We start from the raw sequence: 25,155 nt of genomic DNA on the forward strand, positions 1-25,155 counted from the left end.
ATCACATTATGTTGAAATAATTGCTTGCTATGTAGATGCGGACTATGTTATTTCAGAATAATGTCAGTTATTCCGAAATAATGCTGCTGTTTAGACATAGCCTAATAGTGTTATAGGAAGGTAGGCATCTGACTACCATTCTGATTACCTAGGTGCTATACATCATGTTTGGCTTCTTTTTTTAACTTCAACCCCTGCTTTAAAATTATTATGGAGACTAAAATGTCCCAGTTGTAAAATACTAGTCATGTCCCTAATCTTATGTGCTATTGCTATAGTCAGTGTTCTTCTTATTTAATTCTCTCTCCCCCTCTCTCTCCTCCCTTCCCCTCCCCTCCCCTCTCTTTCTCTCTCTCTCTCATACACACACATAGACACACAAACACACACACACACACAAACACATTTTCTGGGATTTTCATCCTTATTTACTTATGTTAGTACCTTAAACAGCTTCTGAACTTTGAATTTCACTAAAACATGTCTTTTTGAGGGGAGGGAGGTGTAAAAACTGACATGAAAATCAGCATTTAAGCTGATTTAAGCCCTGCCTTCTCCAAACTTCACTTCATTTACATCCTTCACATTTGGTGGGATTGAACATTTCAAGTCCAGAGGCCTGATTCTTTATCTGCTCCATTCACTGAAGGATGCAAGTAACTCCCACTGAGGTGGATGCTTATCCTGCAAAAGGTGCTGAGAAACAAATCAGGCCCCTGTTCATCACCACTGGTATTTCTTTTCTTTCCACTATAGATCAGAACTGAACTACTTAAGAACCTTTCTCCAAACTTTCCATTTGGGACCAATACAATAATTCGGGAGAGGGGGGGAGGAGGGAATCAGATCTGTAAGATTTGGGTCAATTTTATAGTTGAATTGGGGGTTGGCTTAAGTGTGAATGTCTGGCAAATTCAGTCACTGGCATTTCAGTACAACACATAATTTTGTGGTTTAAAACAAGGTTTGCTGCAGAGGAATGTCAATGTAGAGTGCACTGCAGTATCTCCCTGTCTGTGCAATGACAGGAACATTACTGCAACCACAGTTACTCTTCTGTGTATTCTGTTGCTGCAATTTCATTAATTGTAAACCTGTTCACTGTTTGCCAATGAGCTATCACTGTGCATTTGTTTACAAATAGATTTGACACTGAAGATTTGTGGGTATACAAGAAGGGTCTTTTAGCAGAAAATCTCCTGGGAAAAAATAACTAAATTCCACTGGTAAAAATGTAATTTTCAGATACATTTTGAATTTACTATAAAGTCCATCAACTCAACTAAGCAAGTTCTGGGAGCTTCCCTGTCAAAGGAGAACATTTGGAATGCAGTCTTTGTCTTAAATGACTCCGTAGACAAGGCATATGTTGGTTTTTGAGTAATCCCAGCCTGTTTATAATCTCATCTATTACATGAAGAGGATATGAAAATAGCTCCCCATTGTATGAAAATTATCTATACTCTAGTGCAGACAATATAGTCAGTCTACTGAAAATAATAGAGTGAACTCAGCTACGCAGTTTATTTCAATGTGTAAAGTCTTTGTACATTGTAATAGCAAATAAAGTCTACTGAAAACATCATTCTCATATAATTGTATTATTCAAGAGTAGTGTCACTTTTTGTTTAGAATAATACCATTACACTTTTATGATATACTTTAAGGGGAACAAGATGGCACCATTGATTCTTGTACTAGCATTTTACATCAAAAGACCTATGTCTGCAGTCCAGGGCACTGAAATCACAAATGAAGTGGATTTAATGGTCTAAGTTTGGTCTCTAGAGAACAACAGAATAGTTAGTACCATCATAAAGTCTGACAACGTAGCCTTTTTGTCAGGTTTTTGTTGATAATAGGTTTGAACTGCAATCTTTTTACCATGGTATAAGAGGATCTTTTAAAGCAGGGTTGCTATACAAGAAGGAAGAATAATGTAGGAAAGGCTGCAAATTACAATATTGTGCACACCTGCACCATACCTAGAGTGAGGTTAATGCAGTAATATCTGTGTGAAAACTGCCTCACGCCCATATTAAAAGGAGCTTATCATTAGGGATTACCTAGCCACTGCACCAGCTGCAAGTCTTTACTTAAAGACTTAAAGGTAAAGCTCTTACAGTTCCCAATCCAGTGACATTTGCAGCTCACTATAATTTATTGAATATCTTCCAAAGAGCAAACACAGGATTTCTCTTGGTACTGTTTTAGTTGGGTTGTAAACGTTTGCCATTTACAAAGAAGAAAAATAAATAAATAAATGAATAAATAAATAACAGCACATTTACACTCTCACAAAGCATCACATAATATTCAAACCTGGCTTTTCATGCAGATGCTTTTCATGCTCAATCTAAACACTGTTTATTCAAAGTTTCGTTATAGCTCAGCTATGAAGTATGATACATGCACACTTTCAAAGCCTTCACGAAAAGGCAACTTGTTCCCACATTTCATTAGGAACTGCCATGCTTGTCTAAAGAAAGTGTGAATTTAAAAATACCCACATTCCTGTAATAGATATTCAGAATTTTTCATTCCTTAGCATTTACAAAGCCATATAAACCTAAAACAGTAAGGACTCTTCAAAACTGAATGTATTGAGGTTCCTTCCATTTATGTGGAGTGACAACCTATCATTGAAGACTAAAACAAAATAGTTAAATAAGTCAAATTACACGCTGGGTGCTGAAACATTTTCTTCTCCTTTCCAGTAACATGCATGCAAATTATATTAGTAGACTATAATTATGTAAACTTTATTATGTGTGTTAAAGATAACATTAAATTAAAAGACAAATGACACATAATGATCATTGGAGGGTAATGATAAAAAATGTCAGCAAACTTAACAGGCATCAAGATTGTTGTGATTGCTATAGTTAAAGGAGCATAATGATTCACACCATTGTATATAATATTACAACTTATCACTTGTACTGTGCTGTTCACCTTCAAACTGTTTTACAAACATTAACTAATTAATGTATGAGCATTTGGGGCTTGTTTGCTAAATGTATTCCCTACCTGTGTAAATTCACATGCTGTTGTGTATTCTAAACTATATGTTTAAACTCACTTGTGAGTTTTTATTATTATCATTTCTTTCAAATCATTGTTTTATCAAAGTAAATTTATCAGGCCAGCAAAGTAACATAAAGTAACCTATTAAATACAGAACAGTAGATGAAACAACTAAAGATTAATGTTCAGGATCGATCACTGGGAAACAATCTGTTTATAAGAGCAGTTCTGCTGACACTATGCGAGGGCATAACTTCAACCTCTGTGGACTATAATGGATCTGGCCCAGCAGAAGATCTGGCCTCTATTGTTTTAATTTCCCTTTTCCTTTTGTTATACTAGGAACATTTCCACAAGGCAGAATTGCTGTTGTTTAGTATTTCAATTGATGCTTATTCCTTAGGGAATAAGGGACAGACCAAAGCTTGCATGCTCCAGAGTGCAGTCTGAATACTGCCTCATGCTTAAGCAGGCAAAGGTAGATTCATTGTGCTGCTCTGCACATCCACATAAGACCTGCATGTGATGGAAGCAAGAGAGGAGTAAGATCCTATCTTTTATTGGACCAATTTCAATGCATTCCACAAAGTTACATAGTAATAGACGTGAAACCTTTTCATATCCAGTAGCTCATGGCTTACAGCTGGTATAAGTCAATGGGGCTATGTCTAGACTGGAAGCCTCTTTCGAAAGAGGCTCTTTCGAAAGATACTTTCGAAAAAGCCTCTTTCAAAAGAGAGCGTCTAGACTGCACATGAAACTTTCGAAAAAGCGGCTTGCTTTTTCGAAAGAAAGCACCCAGTGAGTCTGGATGCTCTCTTTTGAAGAAGCCCTATTTACATTCAAGAACGCCTTCTTTCGAAAGAGGAACTTTCGAAAGAAGGCGTTCTTCCTCGTGCAATGAGGTTTACCGCCGTCGAAAGAAAAGCCGCGTTCTTTCGATTTAATTTCGAAAGAACGCGGCTGCAGTCTAGACGCAGGTGAAGTTTTTTCGAAAAAAGGCTACTTTTTTCGAAAAAACCCCTGAGTCTGGACACAGCCTGGGAGTGGTACTAATTTTTCCACCTGAGAATCTGGCCCAAATATTCACTGTCATTGTCTCCGGCATGATGAGGCTGTCGACTACAAAACTATGTTTAAAGTTAGACCGTTACTACTGAGGTCTATAACAATACTATCATTGATTTCAACAGTAGCAGGTCTTTCTCAGTCGTGTACAAGACCAAACACTCTTTTGCCACTAAACAAATATTAATTATTATAATAACCTGTTGAACATCTCTTCATGCTGTTAGGAATGATGTGTTGAAGAAAGAAAGAAAGAAAGAAAGAAAGAAAGAAAGAAAGAAAGAAAGAAAGAAAGAAAGAAAGAAAGAAAGAAAGAAAGAAAGAAAGAAAGAAAGAAAGAAAGTCTTATTTTCACAAAATGGCTCTACTAATTGGAAGAGACAAAAGGAAATGCTGAGAAAGCTTTGAGTAGTATTATTCCTATAGACAAAGTTTTTTTCCAAATTATCGCTCAATCTTTAACGTTTGGCCAGAAAAAAGCTAAACCAGATAAGTCCTATGTCCGTGGTCACCAACCCGTCAATCGGGAAGCCCCGACCAGTCGATCGCGAGGCGTTCGGGCCCCTCCCCCCAATTCTCCACACCCCAAAGAAGCCCCCCTACCTACCTCCAGCAACTAGGGAGGTAGTGCTGGCTTCCTGCTGGGTGGACAGAAGTCCAGCAGCTGCACGCCACTTCCGGGGTTTGAGGAAGTGTGCAGGCTGCTCCTCCTCCCTCAAACAGCTGGCACCGTACCACAAAGCAGGTCTGTGGCATGACGAGGACTCTCTGCGTGGGGGGGGGGAGTACAAGTCCCCCGAGGAGTCGCGCACCAGGGCTTCCCTTCTCCGTGCGGGGTGTGTGTGTGTATGTGTTAAAAGTCCTGTGAAGAGGCATGTGCCTGGGCTTCCCTCTTCTATGGGGGGAAAGAAGGAGGAATCTCTGGGGGAGGAATACCCAGAGGAGGTGTGCGCTGGGGCTTCCCTCCTCCAAATAGGCGGGGGTTAGAAGTCCCGAGAAGAGGCGTGCAACAAGACTTCCCTCCTCTTGGGGGAGGAGACCCTGGAGGAGGCGCATGCTGGAGACTCCCTGTCCCCTGCTGCAGAATTCACTGGCACCCTGTCCCCTGATCCCTGTCCTCTGCTGCCGAACCCACTGGCACCCTGTCCCCTACCCCCGACTGGCATCCACTAGCACCCATCTCCAGTTTCATGTCCTCTGCTCCCGCCACCACAGTTGGGCTACATTAGTGCGGTGGGGGGGAGGGTTGGAGGAGTTATTTTTTTGCATCTCACTTGTGTGGCCCCAACTGACTTTTCTGTGGGTCAGTGACCCCTGACTCAAAACAGGTTCCCCTCCCTTGTCATAAATAAAGACAATGCTGAAAATTTTTGTGTTTGATATAAAAATGTTTTAATATACATTTTTGTGTTTGATTTTATTTAAAAATGAAGCCTGGCCAACAAACCCCCAACTGGGGTCAAGCCCCCATCTGGCCGCAGCATCATAACACTCCTGTACCTGCCCCCCAGACCCTAGATCTGAGCCTATCATACACTGGAACCTCCTGTCCTGAGCCTCTCACATCCCCAAACTCCTGCAGCCCCATATCCTCAGTCTTCTGCCACAACACTCCTGCACCATCCACACACCTGCAAATCTGCACCATCCACACACTGCCCATCTTACTCCCAACCTCCATGTCCTGAGCCCCTCACATACTCCAACCCAAACTCCTGCATCCTCACATCCACAAGCATGTAGCTTGCCCAGTACCCCAAATCCAACACTCCCCATCCTGGAGGTTTCTCCCTGAGCCAGCATCCCCTTCTCCACTTCCTCCTGCATACTAATTCCCTCCCAGACTTTGCACCTTTCACCCCTTCCCACACCCAAATCCCTCATTCCCACCCCAAAGCCCACACATCCTGTCTCAACTCAGTGAGGGTATGGCTAGACTGCAGGGCTACGTCTACACTGGCATGATTTTCCAGAAATGCTTTTAATGGAAAAGTTTTCCGTTAAAAGCATTTTCGGAAAAGCACGTCTAGATTGGCAGGATGCTTTTCTGGAAAAGCACTTTTTCCGGAAAAGCGTCCGTGGCCAATCTAGACGCGCTTTTCCACAAAAAAGCCCGGATCGCCATTTTCGCGATTGGGGCTTTTTTGCGGAAAACAGAACTATGCTGTCTACACTGGCCCTATCGGGCAAAAGTCTTTCAGAAAAAGACTTTTGCCCAAACGGGAGCAGCATAGTTTTTCCGGAAAAGCACTGATGATTTTACATTAGATCGTCAGTGCTTTTCCGGAAATTCAAGCGGCCAGTGTAGACAGCTGGCAAGTTTTTCCGGAAAATCAGATGATTTTCCGGAAAAACTTGGCAGTGTAGACACAGCCCAGGAGTTTTTCCAAGATTCCAGAGGTATCCCGGAAGAACTCTTCTGTGTCCAGGGATGCGTTTGTTCTTCTGTTTTTTTTAGTGGAACAGCAAACATGCTCTTTCGGTAATCCCTGTAGTCCTCACTCCATGAGGAATAATGGGGCTTCCAAAAGAAGGGTTTTTTCTGACATTTGGCCCAGTTTACACAGAATAGAAAAAAAAGCGGCAGTGTAGCCATACCCTGAGAGTGTATAAGGGCTGGGGGTAGCGAGTGATGGAGAGGAGCAGAACAGAGGGTGGGGCTTCAAGGACGGGGTGGAGTTTTGGGGGGGAAGGATGGGGTGGTAGATCGTGGCTTGTTCTGACATTTAAAAAGTGATCTTGGACGTAAAAAGGTTGGAGACCACTGCCCTATGTACTAGTTCTGCAACTACTCAGAAGTGATGTTCTCATGATATTTCCAGCCTTTGGAACCACAATTCTTTAAGATCTGATTAAATTTTGGAACCTTCAGTGATAAACACAAGTCTCATTTTAGTCTTCATTTAGCCACGAATCTGAGCCCTAATTCAGACTTAAACCAGATCTGGATCAGAGCAGTACCTCCTAAGGACATTGCTAATTTTCAAACTCACCCACAAAAAGATGATGATTCGAATTAAAGTTGTTCTGACTCAATATTTCATCATTATGGCCTCAAAGCTGACACCCAGATTTAATTCAAACTCCCATAGACTAATCCTGAGTCATAATATGTGGTATAGAGTCCATAGGCAATACAACCTGACAAAGCAAGTGGAACACTTCCCCATTAAATTGTCATATTATAATTACTAGCAGATGTACCTCGCATTGCTCAGGTCCTTAACTGTAGTAATGTTTGGGGTTCATTTTTGTAAATTAAAAGGAAAATGTATAGACTTTATTTACATGATCGTATAGGGAAGGGAATGGGAGGGAGGGCTCAGAATAGAGGGTTGGGTATGGGGAGGGCTCAGGCATGGGGCGGGGGTGCAGGAGTGAGGGCAGGGAGCAGAAGGTGCAGGACTCAGGGGGCCTGGGAGACCAGGCGGGGGGAGTTTACTGGGGCCCCTGGGATGGTGAGGGTGGCATTGCTGAGGTAGCGGCTCATCCCAGGGGGCTGAGGCAGTGATCTCCAGCCAGCAGCTCCTCCTCTAGGGCTGGGGTTGCAATTGCTGGTTGGCAGCTCCTCCTGGGAGGCCACGGCTGCATGGGCTGGCTCCAGCCTGCACCTTAACCGGGGGGAGAGGAAGTGGTGGCGAGGCTTGGAGGCTCTAGTCTGCATTTCCAATATGATAGAAAAACACTTTGAGGGCACTCCTTTCAATAGTGTTATCGCCCACTAATTGTTGAATTGAGAGTTTTCCTAATTCAAATATTTTAAGCAAATGTTCAGGATCATCAGGGAACTACCACTTTTACATCAGGAACATGTGAGAGTCTTAAAGAACAATTAGTATTTTCTCAATGTTCATGCATATTGGTTTGGGGGAAGAAAAACTTCTTGCCAATCTTAGTCCTATCTGGCCAATTGTTTTAATAATAGTACATGAAGGTCATCAATGTTTTATTGTGACACAACTGTAAAATGCTCTGGCACATTTCCCTACAAAAAATAATCTGACATTCATGCATTTCAACAATAACAATGAGGCAACAATTGTTTATTACAAAAGATAACTCAAGACGAAAGATTGATTTGTACTGAAACATCATTAAAATATAGCAAAACTCCACCAAGGTTACTCTGGTATATTATGGTAGTTCAGAAACATGTTTAATTGGAGCACCTGACCACAGAACATTATCTAGTTAAATGTTACCAGTAATGTGTCATCAAAGCCCCTCTGATTCTTCTAGGATATACCCAAACATTCAAAAGTATATTGCTGTATCTCTCATATATAATATTATATACTCTTTAGCTAGTGCCTTTGCTTCCTTTTTAAAAAATAATCTATATTATTCCTCCATATATGAGAAGTAGTAACTGCATGTGAATGGGCATCTTTTAATACCATGGAAAAACAAAGAGAATAACCCTGCTTTAGTGATGTCTTAGATTTCAATAAACAGTTCTGTATATCAGCCTTTGATCTTTATTTTCTAAACTTCATAACAAAACTTCAAGAAAAAAACTATTAGCTGCAAATTAAACATTCTCATGGAAGCCAAGAATTATTTTTCAGGACAGAGGGCTCAATTTTCCAATCTCAGGTGTATGATTAAAATCAATTAAATCACTCTTCCAATGTCAGCGGCAAGATTCTCCTGACAAATGAAATTATGCGAGAAAAGTGTTCTCTTCACTCTTCAACCCTTTCTCAGCATCACTCACATCCACAAATGAGATCAAAATTTTCAGCTCAGGGATTTCAGAGATATTTTCCATAAGAACATGAAAAATCCCAGGAACCTTATGTAAGTAGACTTTATAGTCTCTAGTGGTGAGATTTTGATGGCCTCTGTATGTTAGATATATTCATGACTAACTAAAATGAAAACTTACAGCGTGAAAGTTAACTATTTGGGGACCATGCTAGCATTTTTTCCCTGTATTAAAGTTTTAATTGCAGAATTATGTGCTAGATCCTATGATACAGGTAGTAACCTTCCTATGTCTCTTTTTATTCACATGGAAGTCCCCGGTGGTATTTCCTCACTGAAAAACTGAATTTTATCAATCTCCTTCCATCGCTTGCAGATACACAGGCAGACTAGACTTCAAATGACCACACCATTTGCAGAGGCCATAAAGGGTTAATAGTTATTTACAGTAGTATTTCCTAAAACAAAACAGTGACTTTCTTTTAAAAGAAAATATTTTCACAGAAAATAACATTTGGGATACAGAGATATCTCATTTCCAGAGGTATTCTGATGTGGTTGCACTGTAACTTCAGCAAATTATTTACCTCTTAATTTGTTAAAACATATGGGCTTAGAGGTAACTTTGCCCATGAGGCATACATCTATATTATATGCTTGTTTGGTTTGACTTCATTTTCCTCGGAGACTTGAACAAATGTTTTCTGCATTTCAGAAGTTTCCCCATCACCACTCACGTGTTTGAGGCAGCCGTGTTACATATGTATTTTGTTGCTTTTCATTGTGTTTAAAAAGGAACATTCTAATTTACAGAACAACAAGTATTGCAATATTTCAGGAGGCCTATTTATTCATTTGCAAAAGAGATTCTTTCCAGATCAGTCCTGACTAGAAGCACCTGATCCATTCCAGGGATTCGGGGAGGGCGGAGGGGCGGGGGAGAGGTTGGTATCTTTTCCAGCTAACTGCAAACAATCTGTATTTAAACAGAGTGATAAGCAAAGGCCTTTTGTCCATCATTCTGAGTGTCCCATATTTCAATATGAAAAGGCAATGTGTGAAATGCTACAACATTCTGTGTGTAGGTAGAAGAAGAATAAAAATTACTACAGGTTGATTCAAAGTATTTTCTCCAGAAACAAATTAAAATATATAGACTGCTTAGACGTATTTAAATGACAACATGTGAGCTAGTGATGCTTGATAACTGTAGTCTTGGATGGGTAATACTTCATACACAGGATAGTAGCAAGTATTTGGGGGGGGGGGGTTAATAGAACAGTTTGGAGGGTACAAATTTGCTCAGGTGTTGCCCTTTCTCAAAACTGCTGGTTAAGTGTGTATCATCCCTGACATCCTTGCCAATGAACTGGAGAAAGCAGAAGTATAATATAGTCCTTCTTCTACATTCACATTGATCTCCTTGAATCTCTCAAAACTGTGGCTCTCTGGTTTGGCAACATCTGAGGTTCAGTAGGACCACGGATGTGTGCAGACTAGAAAGTCCCGGTGGAGGGCTGACAGCTAGCCCTGCGGGCCAGCAGCGAGCTGCCAGTGGGGTGGGAGCCCAGCTCCCCACAGCTGGGCTGCCAGGGAGAGAGGGGAGCAAGGCAGCCTGAAATGACCTCCCTCATCGGGAACTGCTCATGTCCCAAGGGTGCCAGACCAGAGAGAGCCACTTGTTTTTTGACCCGTTGTCCTAATGGCCATTTTTAATAATATCTCTAAACCTGTGTGATGTACAGCAGACCTCATGAGTAAGAACCAGAAGCATCGAAATTGTGGGTAAAGTAGTAAAGACATTAAAGTTTGGCTGGAATAAGATTAATTTTTTTTTTTTAATTTTATTGGATTTTGAGCTTCATTGCTATTATCAAGACTCTTCAACCCTAATCAGTATTCAAATGGTTTGTGGTCCACATGAAAGGTTCCACAAGCTCAGCTAATTCCAAGGTGGGATTTACACAACTTCCTTCAGTTCATGTGTCTTCTTTATTATAGTATTGAGAAACTGCAATGAAACTTTATTTCTTTGGAATTGACATACGATTGAAGTTCCCAAGAGTAAAACCAGGCAAGAAATCCTCCAGAGGGAGTTTAGAGGCTGGAAGTCGTCTTCTCCTGTGGTTTTTTTTTCCTTGAGAAATCAACACCTCAAAGTGCTTTTTGGTTTTCCATTTGTTTATTCCAGCCATAAATATTTTATTACTTAAAAAGGGAAGCAGTGTTTGCTTCTAATTGTTTTTGATTAAATATGCTAATTACATTTTGGAATATTAATGACACATACAGTACTAAATGTTTTAATAATGCAATGAAATAAGCTCACAAATATAACAACAAATTAACCTGAAACTGCTACATGGTTTTCATAATTTTATATTACAGTAAGTATCTGAGAGAAAATAAATCAAAGTCCAACCAACATTTCTGACTTGCCATCTAAAGTTCAACTAAACCAATAAAGCCAAAAGAAACTAGAAATCACAACCTTCATAATTTTAGTATTCATGTTAATTAATTAGTTTATTTAGAATTTGAGCATTAACAGCATGTTGACCACGGGATGAGTCAGAGCAGATATGGCGTTGCTAAGACTTTAATCCAATTAGCTCATTCTAAGGTAAGTCCGTTACCCGATCACAGCCTGAATAACCAGGAAAATTCTTCAGAATGGATAGAATTCTTCATCCAGGCTTCAAAGCAGGGCAACTACTGTCCAGTTCCACCCCTTACCACCTCATCATAGGCACCTCCATGAGGTGGACTTTCCAAAATTTCTGCTAATCAAGAAGCTACTGGTCCTGCTTAATCTCTGCTTCAGAGCACAGAACTTGTCAAAGACCTCAGCCCCATGTAACAATACAGACCTCTGAATAAAATTCTCTCCAGCACATCAGTCCTGTAGTCATTTCATAGTAGTTAAGCAAACAACATAATTTTAGCCATACATTAGAGACAGTCAGCATTTGAATTGGTGAAGCATAGGCAGTTATACCAGAGCTGTGTTCCTCAATGTTGCCAGTTGAAAAAATGGGGAGAAAAATGCAGTATGTTCTCACCATAAGTAACACTAAAATGAATCAATGGGATAGTTCTCATATTATTAAATGGTGGTTCCCATAATGTGGTAATGGTATTGGAGCAGTTCCACATGTACTCAGAGGTACTTTCTTCACCATATAGAAGGATCTCAAGCAGTGAGATAAAACAAAGAGGTGCCAGAAGGTGAATGTGTGAGATGCTTTAGGCAGGACATAGAGGGTGCATTTACATTGTACCTTAACTCAAAATAAGAAACACAATTTGAGCTACACAAATTATGTATCTTATTTCAATGCTATTTTAAAATAGCTTATTTAGTCATTTGGCACTGTTTACACAGCACCAAATTTCAAAATAAAGTGCTATTCTAAAATGTCCCTTACTCCTTGTAGAATGAGGTTTACAGGGATGTCGGAATAGTGAGCCTGAAATAACGGACTACTGGAAAGACACGGAATAGCTACTTCAGCTATTTCAGGATACTCTGGTATCCTGAAATAGCATTGCAGTGTAGACATATCCTAGAGAGAGTTGTCTCTCAGGGTGCGTCTACACAACATTATTCCGGAATAACAGACGTTATTCAGAAATAACAATGTGAGCATCTACACAGAAATTCCGTTATTTTGAAATAAATTTGAAATAGCAGATGACTTATTCCAACTTCTGTAAACCTCATTCCATGAGGAATAATGCTTATTCCAAAATAGCTATTTTGAAATAGCTGTGGTGTGGATGCTCCGCTGCTGCTATTTCAAAATAGCTCCTCCAGGGCCATTCAAATAAATTACTCCCTGGTGCCGCAGGGGCTCTAAATCGAGATAGTGTGTCCACATTAGGGAAGTCTACCTTGGACTAATTTTGAGGCTTCCCTGTAATGTAGACATTCTATTTTGAAATAAGCTTTTTCGGAGTATTTCTTCTGGAATAACTTATTCCTAAATAAGTGTGCAGTGTAGATGTACACTCATTAACCTGCAAATTCTAGTTGGTGATGAGTTCAAGACATGAGTTAGGACTTTCTGGAGATAAATCAGCGCTTTTATAAATGGGTGCAGGTCCTCTATGGATTTAGACAAGGACTGGATTACAGTAAATTGAATCTGAAACAAACATTTGTTGAGGATCAACAGCAATAAACAATAACTTTACAATTTTCATAATTTTATATTACAGTAAGCTATCTGCTCACAAATTATTTTTCATTTCTGCATGCCTCTGCCCTTCCTGCTCCTGTCACAGACGGTAAGCAGAGTTCTGAAATATTGTGAGAAAAGCTATTCCTATGGTACTTTTCTTTCAACAGGAGGCAGGAAGTAGCAAAAATTATGTTAAAGCATTTATGACTAGGAGATTTGCAGACCCAAAAGGTTCAGATGGTTTAGAGGAGTATCAAATATTGTGAGTGCTGATGCTCTTTGAATCATTTGTTGTTCAGCCTTTCCTTACAGATTCTCAAATTGCACAAGACCTGATCCTATTCCTAATGACACGAAAGGGAGTTTTATCACAGCTATTGCAGGGAGGTGAATCCGGCCGAAAGTGAACTGAGGGGAGTTTTCAGTGCCTTCTTACTTTCTGCTGCTTGCAGGATTTTGCGTCAAGATGGTGATTCACTGAAGGAGAACATCTGAAAGATAGTTCCTGGTAAGATCTGCTTTCCAATGTATGTAATGACATAGTAGATCTCAGCGGTATGGAAGACTGAATATGAGTGAACTGTGAATAAATGTAAGAAGAGGAGCTAATTAAAGATATAAACAGTGAGAACAGAAAACCAATATAAATGGAAAATGTAAATACCATTCTTTGGAGCTGGAGGTATTTTAACCTCATAGTCAAGGCCAAACCAGAGAATCAAACAAAGGAAAAAGCACTATCTGCTCACAAAGGTCTAACATGAACTAAAGATAGGGCTGGGGCAACAGAAGGCTTTGTCTGACTGCTCTTTCAGTAGCTTTTGATTTCCACCCGAGGGATAGCTCACCTCTTGGGCTCCATCAATCCATTTTCATTCTATGAAACCTCTGCCACCTCTCAAATCTGAAAGTGATGAATTAGGGGAGACAGTGTGTTGCTGTGTACATGTCTGCACAGGGGTGAGTTGAGAATATTCATCTCGTTTCACTTGTGACCTTTTTTTATTCAGCAAACCTGAAAGGTCTAGGCTGCATAATCATATCTTGGGATACAAGATAAGTGAACTAATGTATAAACAGCCTCATGTTTACATGACCTTATGGTTTTACAGTCCATATTAAATTTAATTGGACTGTTAAAATATAGTAAATAGCTATTATACAAATTAAGTGGTAATAGGTACTTTTATTTTTATTCATGAATTAATCTTAAAGTAAGCTGATTATATAAATCTTTATCCAAGCAGTGGCTAATCCTAGGCACAAATATTATTTTGACAAGATACATTCAAACAAACATTTTGTGGCAAAATGTTATCAGATACTAGCAAATAATTAGGCTAAGACATTCACTTCAATGTGAGCATTTTAGAGCTGTGATCATTAAGTGAAGTTACTGGGAAAAATCCAAAAGGAAACACAATCTTGTAAGCACTTCAGAGTTCCTTTGTGGATACTGATTAGGCTGCTGGACTCACTGATGTTTTCTTAAGTAAACATACTCACATATTGCAATCATGGAGAAATCTTTATCAAATTAATGGCAAACAAAATGATGTTCATGGGGAGGAAATTGTGATTCCAAAGTATCATTCCAAAACCTGTGTTCCATTTCAAGAGGCAACAGGGATGGTATTGATTTACACCACATATGGAATTCGAGCTTAGCTCTGAGCATCTACAATGTGACAATAGCCCCTCATTTATGTCATTGTGAGAAAGAAATAATACAGAAAGAAAACATGCCTGTGTGCATGTGTTATAGCTGGAGCATCATTGCATACATTCAGCTCTCTCACTACAGATCCTACATGGATCTTAATCAGTTTGAATATTGATTGTGTTTATTTCTTTACTTGCATATCCTCTGTTTTTCAAAGCCTGGTATTTAAAAGAATAAGTACCTGTCAGAACATTGTTTACTTACTCAACAGTAATGGACTACTGATTAACAGGTAATAAAGGAGGCTATGTCTACACTGTGGAGCTATTTTGGGATACCACAAGTATTCCAAAATAGATATTTCGCATCTTTTGACAGCACCTGTTTTTTCAAAATATAATGGGCTCGCTAGTCTGACTTCCCTGTAAACCTCATTTCATGAGAGGTAAGGGATGTTTTGGAATGGTGTTCTATTTTGAAATTTGATGCTGTGTAGACTGCACCAAATTTTGAAATAAGGTATTTTGAAATTACCTCAAAATAAGCTATGCAATTTGCATAGCACAAATTGCATAGCTTATTTCAATGTAAGGGTGCAGGGTAGCCACACTCTAACAGAGGTTTTAAGATGCTTAGTATTCACTGGATCTGGTAAATACCTACACAGAGAGTTACTGAATTTGAACAATGGTTGTTTGATATGCTAGTAAGTAAAAGAATATCTCCTTAAGTGATATTATAGTCTGTTGTGCAAAAGCCTACTTAGAGAATTTTTTTGTCATAGGCTATAATACCTCTGATGAAACTATCAAAGCAGTGAAGTGGAGTGATGCAGCATCCCCAATAGCTCATTGAGCGTCAGTACTGCTGTCTGTAAGGTGAGTTTTGCCATCACACATATACAATACACCTTGATGCAAAAATATCCTTTGAATTTTTGTCTAAACACAGAAATGAACTGGACATAAGTCTTCAACCCACTAAATGTAAATATTCTGCATCTGGCAATATTAGGCCACAATACTTAACTGTTAGCTAAATTTTAACTGATTGTGAATTGCTAAGACTTTGTTTTGGATCTGTGAAAATAGGGAATTATCAAATTTTCTGTACAAACACACATAAAATACAAGCATTGCTATAACAGTGAGAATCCCCCCACTATTGGGATATTTACCAAGGAGACCTGCTGTTTACATTTAGTCTGACAATAGGCAACAATATGCTTTAGATAGTTAAAATACATGTAAAATAGACCGTGGTCCAAGCCCCGAGTTCAGATATGGATTTCAAGCATCTCAAATTCTGTTGGTGTTTTGATCCATGGTTTTGGTTTGTCCCATTAAAAAAAAACATTTATGCTAAGCAGACAAGGATCTGGATTAAGATTTTTATCTGTAGCTACGCAAAATAAGAACTGTGGTTAGGGAAACCACAAGATTCCACAGGGCAAGGTACTGAAAAACCACCAATGTCTCATTGCCATGTCTCATGTCTTTGATCCTGCGGCTTCTGTTGGATGTGAAGTTTGGGGACCCACTTCTGAGCTATTAGGAGGCACCGGACAAGAGACTTTGCACCCAGGGGATCTTTGGGCTAAGTTGTGCCTTCTCTAACCTATTTCCAGTACCCCAAGAGACCATCTGACAGCCCAGAATAGCAACACAGCAGTGTACTCCAACCATATCTCTAATGTTCCCCACTTCCTTATACTTGTGGGTACAGAGAGCCATTACATATCCCCACACTGCTCTGGGAATAATTTACCTCTGGAATTATCTAGTAATTTTCTGACCCCTGTATATTGGAGGAGTAATGCAGAACGTTTAAAGCATAATGCAGAATTGGGGCCAATGCTTGGGCATTTATAAAGATAAATGTTATACTTGGAACTGTAAACCCATAATTTGCTTAAGGTTTGCTTTATGAAAGGCTATATTTTAAATTATGTTTTTTCTCATTAATTGCTCAAACTTGGCACGATCCAGATTATAATTTCAGATCAATGTCCAGGACAGTAGAGTATGTCTGAATGCCTACAGTGTTCAAGGGTTAGGAAATTTATTTATTTTTTTTACTGGAAGATGTGCTTTTGAAAGTTCTCATGACCAAGCCAATTGTTTGACTTTCCATTTACATTGTTTGATTTCTTGTTATATGAAGTACAGAGCATGTAACTAAGCTGCTCCCCATTGTTTAAAAAAGTTAACTGCAAATCTCTTCAAGCTGCTCTCGTTTTATTTCTAGATTCTCTCTGTACAAACACATATAGCACATATTGTAAAATGGATTATTAGGCTAAATAAGTTTGCTAAATTAAGCCCCGATTTCCATGAATTCCAGCAGCATTTCTGTATACATGAGGAGCCCTATTAAGTTCTATTTACACATCTAAACTTAAGCCCATACTTAGAATTGGGGCCCTATTACGTAACAAGAAAGATAAAATCAAGGTTCAATACAGTTAACCAAAAACTTCAGCCAATATTTTTAATATGACCACTAATTTTAGATACATCTCTTCCACTTCCAGGCACCCCCAAATAAGTGGTCACCTTTTACATTTGATCTTAATGTGTAAACTGTCCAATCCCAGTGAAGCACAGACAATATATACTTGTCATTGAAATAGCCTGGTTTAGAGATGCAGCATATTTCAGAAACTGATATGCAATCACTAGAGCTTTGCAAAAAATCTTACCAGCAACCAAGGTGCCTATATGTTCAGCAGGGACCATGGCATCCCAGCTTTTCTGATCTGCAGCAAAGCCTGAGGGAGCAGTCCTTCTGGAATGGAGTTTATGGAAAAATATTTAGAGTGCCTGCCTACAGTAGTCCCTCTGGTGCCCTCTGCTGCCACTTCTTCTGCCTGGTTAGCATCAGATAAAAGAAAATAGCTAACACTTTCTAAGAGTCTCAGGCTTAGGCCCTAGATCAGAACATTCTGAAAGCAGCCCTCCTCTCCAACCATCTTCTCACTTTCCCTGTCCTTTCTCCTTTGTGAGCTTTCCCAGCCACATACTTCTCAGTTCTGACCATAAACTTGGCTGGCTAGCTCTCTCTGCAGTTTTGTGATCCCTAGAAACCTCTCACAGGATTGCACAGATTCTCAGTGCACCTTGCAAGGAGCCTGTGCTCCATCACTATTGTCCTTTCCTTCTCTGTGTGACAAAGAATAGTGGGGGGAGCAACCCTCAGAAGCAGGTGGATGTGAATCCTGTATGCTGAAAGAAGCTGAGGAGATGGAGCATCTTACATTGTAGTTTCCACCACAATTAGTTCAATATTCTAGCTCTAAGTAGCTACTTATTAAGTTTATGCCTAAATCCACAAGTGGTCAAATACTTGAACTAAAATCTGACACACCCAAAGGCAATGCTGGTTTCCAAAACCCAACCTTCATTGATACATCAACCATTTATTGCCACATTTACCAAACAGGTACTCCATGCACAAAGACTGTGGGATAACATGAATCCTACACTAGCAATCATTTTAAAGGATGTATATGCATACCTTGTTTAAACAAATAGGGCCTGATTTTTTCCATTGCCCTGAACATTTATACTTTGAAATAACAGTGTTTTCACCCACTATTCATTGATGTAAATGACCACAGAAGATACAGATCAATGGAAAACCTGGCCCATAGCATTTCAGCTTACTAACCATACACTCACTTAGATGAGGTTACAACCTTCTTTTAAGGCTCAGTAAAACTTTATCTTTTCCCCTACATCTTTAGAAGAAATAAGGCACCATACACAATGACATGGAAATTGTGTCCAGAGAATATTTTTATAATGCTCTCTACTCATTTGCCATGGCTAGTAAACACCTTATTAAATTATAGGTCTGCAGTGGCAGAGCATCATGTTCTATTGACATAGTTGCAGTGCTCATATGGACAAGACATAATATAGCTGAGGCGACAACCTATTCAGAAAAATAAGGAGAAAGAAACATGGAGTGGGTGATGGTTAGCATAAGAATCAGAGAGAAACAGCAATAGAACAATCACTCATGATCCTGACTACACCAGGTTGCAAGTTATTTACTTCTTAAGGAGGTGGCCTCGAAGAAGCCTCATTCATTCTTGCTACACCCTCCCTCTCTCTTCTTCTTCCTTCCCCACCAAGCTTTCAGGCTTCCGATCACACTGTTCTTTCTTTCCTTCTACATCTCTTCTGGTGGTTTATTCTTTCTAGTGACCTATTCTACTTTCTGGCCCCATTTGCTATACCCCTCACATACTGAATACTGATATTCACATATGGGCAGTACTGTACTTCCTATTACACTCGCAATACACTGTCAGGATCATTTTGATATTGTCTTTGGCCATACATCAGAAGTGTTGCCAAAGTAAATTTAAAAGCCACACTCAGCAGTTAGAACCTCATCAAATGTTGGATTCTGGTGGTAAATTTCACCTCTATAGCCAGATTCAAAATTGAAGAGTGTATGAATCAATAAATGATGATCCCTAGCACTCACATAACAGTTTTCATATATAGATCTCAGTGCACTTTAGAAAGAACAAGTACCACCAAAATGCTTTACAAAGGGGAGAGTGGGTCCAGTTCTTATCTACAGCAGAAATGTACTTGGCACAAGACCCAAGGTGGGAGACTTTAAGTTGCCATGTATTGGACTGACTGAGATCCAATTCAGCCTCTGCTACAACTTAGAATTGCCTGATTCTAAAATGAGCCTTGATGACTATGGGCCAAATGGTTGTTCCTGAAGCTTGGGATAGATTTTGTACAGCAGCCATACTCCTTTTTGCTAGACATTTCCAAGATAACCTCAGGAGGTCAGTCAAGTTGACTTCACAGCCCCCTTTTTCCTATCAGAATGATCTAACAGAACCTCATTGGGCCAGCTAATCTTGTTCTGTATCATCATCTCCATTTGCAGTTGGAAAACCTAATTAATGGGAAAGGTAAGTAACTTTACCAATGTCATGTAGCAGGACAGTGGCAGAGCCAGGAATAGGTTTCCATACTCCCAGGTTCATCCCATATACACTGAGCCCTTTGTTTTTCATAATTTTATAGATGCTCCTAACTAAAGAAATCATTGCAAATATTCTGTAATTTACTACACATACCCGCTGTGTCTAGACTGGCAAGTTTTTCTGGAAAATCATCTGCTTTTCCGGAAAAACTTGCCAGCTGTCTACACTGCCGCTTGAATTTCCGGAAAAGCACTGACAATCTTATATAAAATCATCAGTGCTTTTCCGGAAAAACTATGCTGCTCCCGTTTGGGCAAAAGTCTTTTTCCGAAAGACTTTTGCGCAAAAGGGCCAGTGTAGACAGCATAGTACTGTTTTCCGCAAAAAAGCCCCGATCGTGAAAAAGGCGATCGGGGCTTTTTTGCGGAAAACCGCATCTAGATTGGCCACGGACGCTTTTCCGCAAAAAGTGCTTTTGTGGAAAAGCATCCTGCCAACCTAGACATGCTTTTCTGAAAATGCTTTTAACGGAAAACGTTTCCGTTAAAAGCATTTCTGGAAATTCATGCCAGTGTAGACGTAGCCATAGATTTTATATGGCAATATTCAGTGTTTTTTACATTCAATATGGTATTTTCATCTGCTTTTTTCTTCTAAATATAAAGATGTAACATATCAAGAAAAAGGAATCTCCAGCAAAAAATAATACAAATAAGCATTACAATTTTCAGTGTCGGGTTCTGAAACTATGGGTTGGGACCCCAAAGTGGGTCACAACCCCTTTATAATAGGGTCATTAGGGCTAGTTTAGATTTATTGGGGCCCAGGGCCAAAGCCAAATCTGAGCCCCATCACCCAGCCCTACTTTTGGGTATTGCTCCACTTGTAGGCTCCCTGTCTGGAGCTCTAGCCCTTGAACATGGATTTGCCTCCCCACCCTTCTTCGAGCAGCAGGGTTTGGGCAGGCTCAGACTTTAATCCTCTCTCCTGGGGTCATGTAGTAATTTTTGTTGTCAGAAGGTCACAATGCAATGAGGTTTGGGAACCTCTGTTCTATTAGCATAATAAGAAAACTCCCCCTACAAGCTTTCCCTTGCTAATGCAAGGTAAATATACATTTACAGGCAATGATTAGTCCTGCTAAATATTTGGTAAGTTATAAAGCCTGCCCAGAATATATTAATTGACATCATAAGGCAAGTATTTTCACCACAGTACCATGTAGCTCATTTTCTTTGTGAGATGAATAATGCAGTCAGAATACCCACTCTCTTTTCCCCAGTCCCTCAAAACAAAACAGAATAGTTTAACTGTTAAATTTGAAAGTCTGAATTTGCTAACAATTACCTTGTGCATTTTTGCTCCTTATTACCAGAATTGTACTAGAACCTATGGGCCTTTCCTCATTGCCACCAAGTGCCCAGGGAGGAGTACCATCTCGAAGTACTGAGGTGCTAAGCTCTAGAGGAAGTTCCTCTGTAAGGGGCATAAACAACCACCTTCTGTCATTCTGTGATTGAGGGTACATTTAGACTGTGGGGTTTTTTTTGCAGAAGAGCAAACATGCTCTTTTGGAAGCTCTGTCTTCCTCACTCTACGAGGAAGACAGGATCTTCCAAAAGAGGGGGATTTTCCAAAATTTGGCCCAGTGTAGACGGACCAAATTTAGGAAAAGCATCTTCCGAAAAAAAATCAGAAAAAGGTGCAGTGTAGACGTAGCCTGACTGATATACTCTAAATAAACCACATAGTCGCTTCTGGAAATTGTGTGAGCAATGAAGACTTCTGATGTGCTTCAGACTGAGATGCCAGACTGAGATGCCCTTTTGTGACTCATATGGTTCTGAAATACTTAACCAGACACTTGATGTGGGCCATTGCTGACCCTGGTGCAAGACCTTAGCCCATCCTGCCTCGTATTCCCATCTCAGGCTATGTAATGGTAATGGATGCTGACTCTCAGGTTTTGACCAACTGATCCCTGGACTGACCAAATCTTCAGCCTAGGCACTGAGCAGTTCACCCGGCACACAAGCCACTTACAACACAGCCCTGGCTATTTGGCAAGAAGTTTTTTTACTTTTTACCTATTTTAAGAGAAGAAATAAAGAGATTAAAATGAATGTGACAATAATTTCCTGTAGGTAATCCTTTATTCACCCAGGCTGTGTCCAGACTGGCAAGTTTTTCTGGAAAATCATCTGCTTTTCTGAAAAAACTTGCCAGCTGTCTATACTGCCGCTTGAATTTCTGGAAAAGCACTGACGATCTCATGTAAAATCATCAGTGCTTTTCCGGAAAAACTATGCTGCTCCCGTTTGGGCAAAAGTCGTTTTCCGAAAGACTTTTGCGCAAAAGGGCCAGTGTAGACAGCATAGTACTGTTTTCCGCAAAAAAGCCCCGATTGCAAAAAAGGAGATCGGGGCTTTTTTGTGGAAAACCGCATCTAGATTGGGCTAAGGTCTTTTTGCGGAAAAGCATCCTGCCAATCTAGACGCGCTTTTCCGAAAATGCTTTTAACGGAAAATTCATGCCAGTGTAGACGTAGCCCCCAGGTATATCTAGACAGCGATGCTATTTCAGGATACGTCCAGTATCCGGAAATAGCATTTTCTGCATCCGAACAGCACGCCCATTATTTCAAAATGCAATACAAATAACAGGCTTGCTATTCTGACATCCCGTTAAACATTGTTGACAGCACCAAAACATCATGTAGACAGCACCAAATTTTGAAATAAACCATCTTGAAATAAGCTACGCAATTTGCTTACCTCAAAGTGTGTAGTTAATTTCAAGCTAGCGCTGCTGTGTAGATGCACCCCAAATGCCTGTTGTCTTAAGTCATTTATCAGGAGCTAACATTGTGAACTGGATTCCAACAAACCAAGGGCAGTTATAAATGCACATTTCCAAATAACATTACCAAATACATTATTATCAAAACAGATGGGAAACTTTGATGTTCTTATTAAAGATATTTCTTCTGTGACTGGCTTAAGGGTTAAATAAAGTCTGATTGCAAAATACATTGCCATATACCAAAACAAAGTACAGCCTCCCCTAAATTAGAAAGGAACGAGTATGTCTTGACTTACTTGATCTTTAAATTGCTAGCTCCTTTCTAGTGTAGCTATTCCTTTAGAACCCTCATTTTCTGGTGGTCAAAGTTTATTTAACATAAATATTTTTGGACTTTGGATTTCCCCCCTCTCTCATAGCTTTTATTGGAACCCTGAATAAAATTCTGTGGATTGGATAAATTACAAGCCAGAATTAACCCCTATTTTATTTTATTTTATGAAATCAAAATGAACCAGAAATTTTGCAAAAATTCAGCTTTCTTACTCAATGTTATTTTTTGTTATTTACTATATTTCAATGGTACTTCTTATCAGCTTGCTGTGAAAATATCAGTTTAATTTTACTTAGCCAGCAAAAAAGATGGAACAGCAGAGGGCCATAGAGAGAGGCCATACAGTTCCATAAATGCAATACGGGTCAATGCAGCCTGGCTTAAAGGTTGAACCACACTTACATAAAATGAGAGAAAACTAACACTGATTTTTTAGCTCTCTCAGTCCTAGATTCCTTTTTAAAAAATAAGGTGCCCAATTTCACTGTGCAGGATTCTTCTGTCTCTAAAGGTACGTTTAGATTGCGGTGCTATTTCGGGATATGTCCGGCATCCCGAAATAGCATTTTCTGCATCTTTACAGCATGCCTGTTATTTTGAAATGAAATCAAAGTAACAGGCATGCTATTCCAACATCCTAGTAAATCTCGTTTCATGTGGAGTAAGGGACTTGTCGAAATAGACTAACTCAAAATAAGCTCAAAACAAGCCACGCAATTTGCGTAGCTCAAATTGCATAGCTTATTTAGAGCTAGCGCCACAACGTGGATGTACCCTAATAGTACCATAGGAATAATAAAAAGAAATGTTCAGTATAGATTAGATGGTGGGCATATCACCTATTCTAATGGGTCTTTCCTTCCTAATTCAAGATATTTCATCACAGAAATTGTCTGTCAACAGAAAGAAGCCTGTCTAATTTTGCCCAGAGAGTCCACATTCATTTATCCTGATGAGAAGTGATACTGTAATACAATCATGCAAATTTAACTAGCTTAGGCACACAATCTTCCCACTCATCCCATGATGTTATGAAACAATAAAATATTTTATCTCAAAAAAACATTTAAAAAACTTACTTCTTGTGAGTAAATGTTTTTAGAGATAAAAATACATGAAGAATGACTTTAAGTCAAAAACAAACAGTGTTTATGGGAGGAGCCACTTTGGCTCATCTTGTGCAGCTGCTTGCCTTTGGATTCAAGCCATGATAATGTTCAGGATGAAAGTTAAGGTATCTGCCAGTAGCATTGTAATAGTGTAAGAATTTCTTGTGTTTATGAATTTCCTTTGGTTACAAATGGTCCCATCTCATTGTTTTCTAACAGGAGATACAAACACCAGATAACTGGCACCATAAGCTTTTTCTGCTGTTGCACTGTCATTGCTGACTTCCCAGCTGGGCAGTTCAATGAGGTGGAAGATATTAACTAAACTGGCAGCCATAATTAAGTGGGTGGCAGTGAGGACATCTGCTCTTCATATCTTGAGTTTGCCAAAACATTGTAGGGATGTCCAGCTTTCTGTTGTTCCAAAAGCCCCTACAAATATATCAAGTGTAGTTCAAACAAGTTGGAACCTCATGCTTGGTTTGGAAATTTTTGGCTAGCTTTTTTTCTTCCAGCTCTAGCTAATATTTTTTTCTAGTCTTCACAGCAAAGTGTCCTAAGATTTCTTTGCTATTCTAACAGATGTTTTGTGATTATATACACTATGTATAACCCCTCTTTTATTGCATGAATTCAAATGGCATAATTTTGATACAATTATCCATGACTGTGAAATAGAATCATAGCTTATATTTGCACAGAAAGTCAACTTAAGGTATTCAACTCCAGCTACATGAATAATGTAACACGAGTTGACAAACCTTAAGTTGAATTACTGTGGACTCTACACCATGGTGGGGGCTCAAAAGGAAAAACTCTCCCATTTACTTACCTTACTTTTCTCATTAAAGGTAGAGTACAGGGGTTGACTATAATGTGATCTTCATCTGATTTGGTGGGTCTTCACTAGCCCCATTAAATCAACTACTGGTGGATTGCTCTCAGAGCATTGATCCCCACTGAGCAGAAGTAGATGTAGACTGAGAATCATAGAACTGATAGGATCACGAGAGGTTATCAGGTTCAGTCCCCTGCATTCATGGCAGGACCAAGCATCATGTAGACCATCCCTGATTGGTGCTTTGCCTAACCTACTCCTAAAAATCTCCAGTGATGTAGATTTCACAACCTTCACAATTTCTCGGGCCAAAGTATATTCAATAATGGTACTGTAAAACCTGCAGCAGACTGACTGGAGGTAAAAAAATCTTCATATGTATATGTTTCCTTTTTATTTGTTCAGGAATACCTGAACATAATAGAACTGTCAGACTTGAATGTTGCCTAATGTGCAGTAATTG

This window comes from Pelodiscus sinensis, chromosome 8, assembly GCF_052426305.1.
Source record: "Pelodiscus sinensis isolate ZL-2025 chromosome 8, ASM5242630v1, whole genome shotgun sequence".
NCBI lineage: Eukaryota > Metazoa > Chordata > Testudines > Trionychidae > Pelodiscus > Pelodiscus sinensis.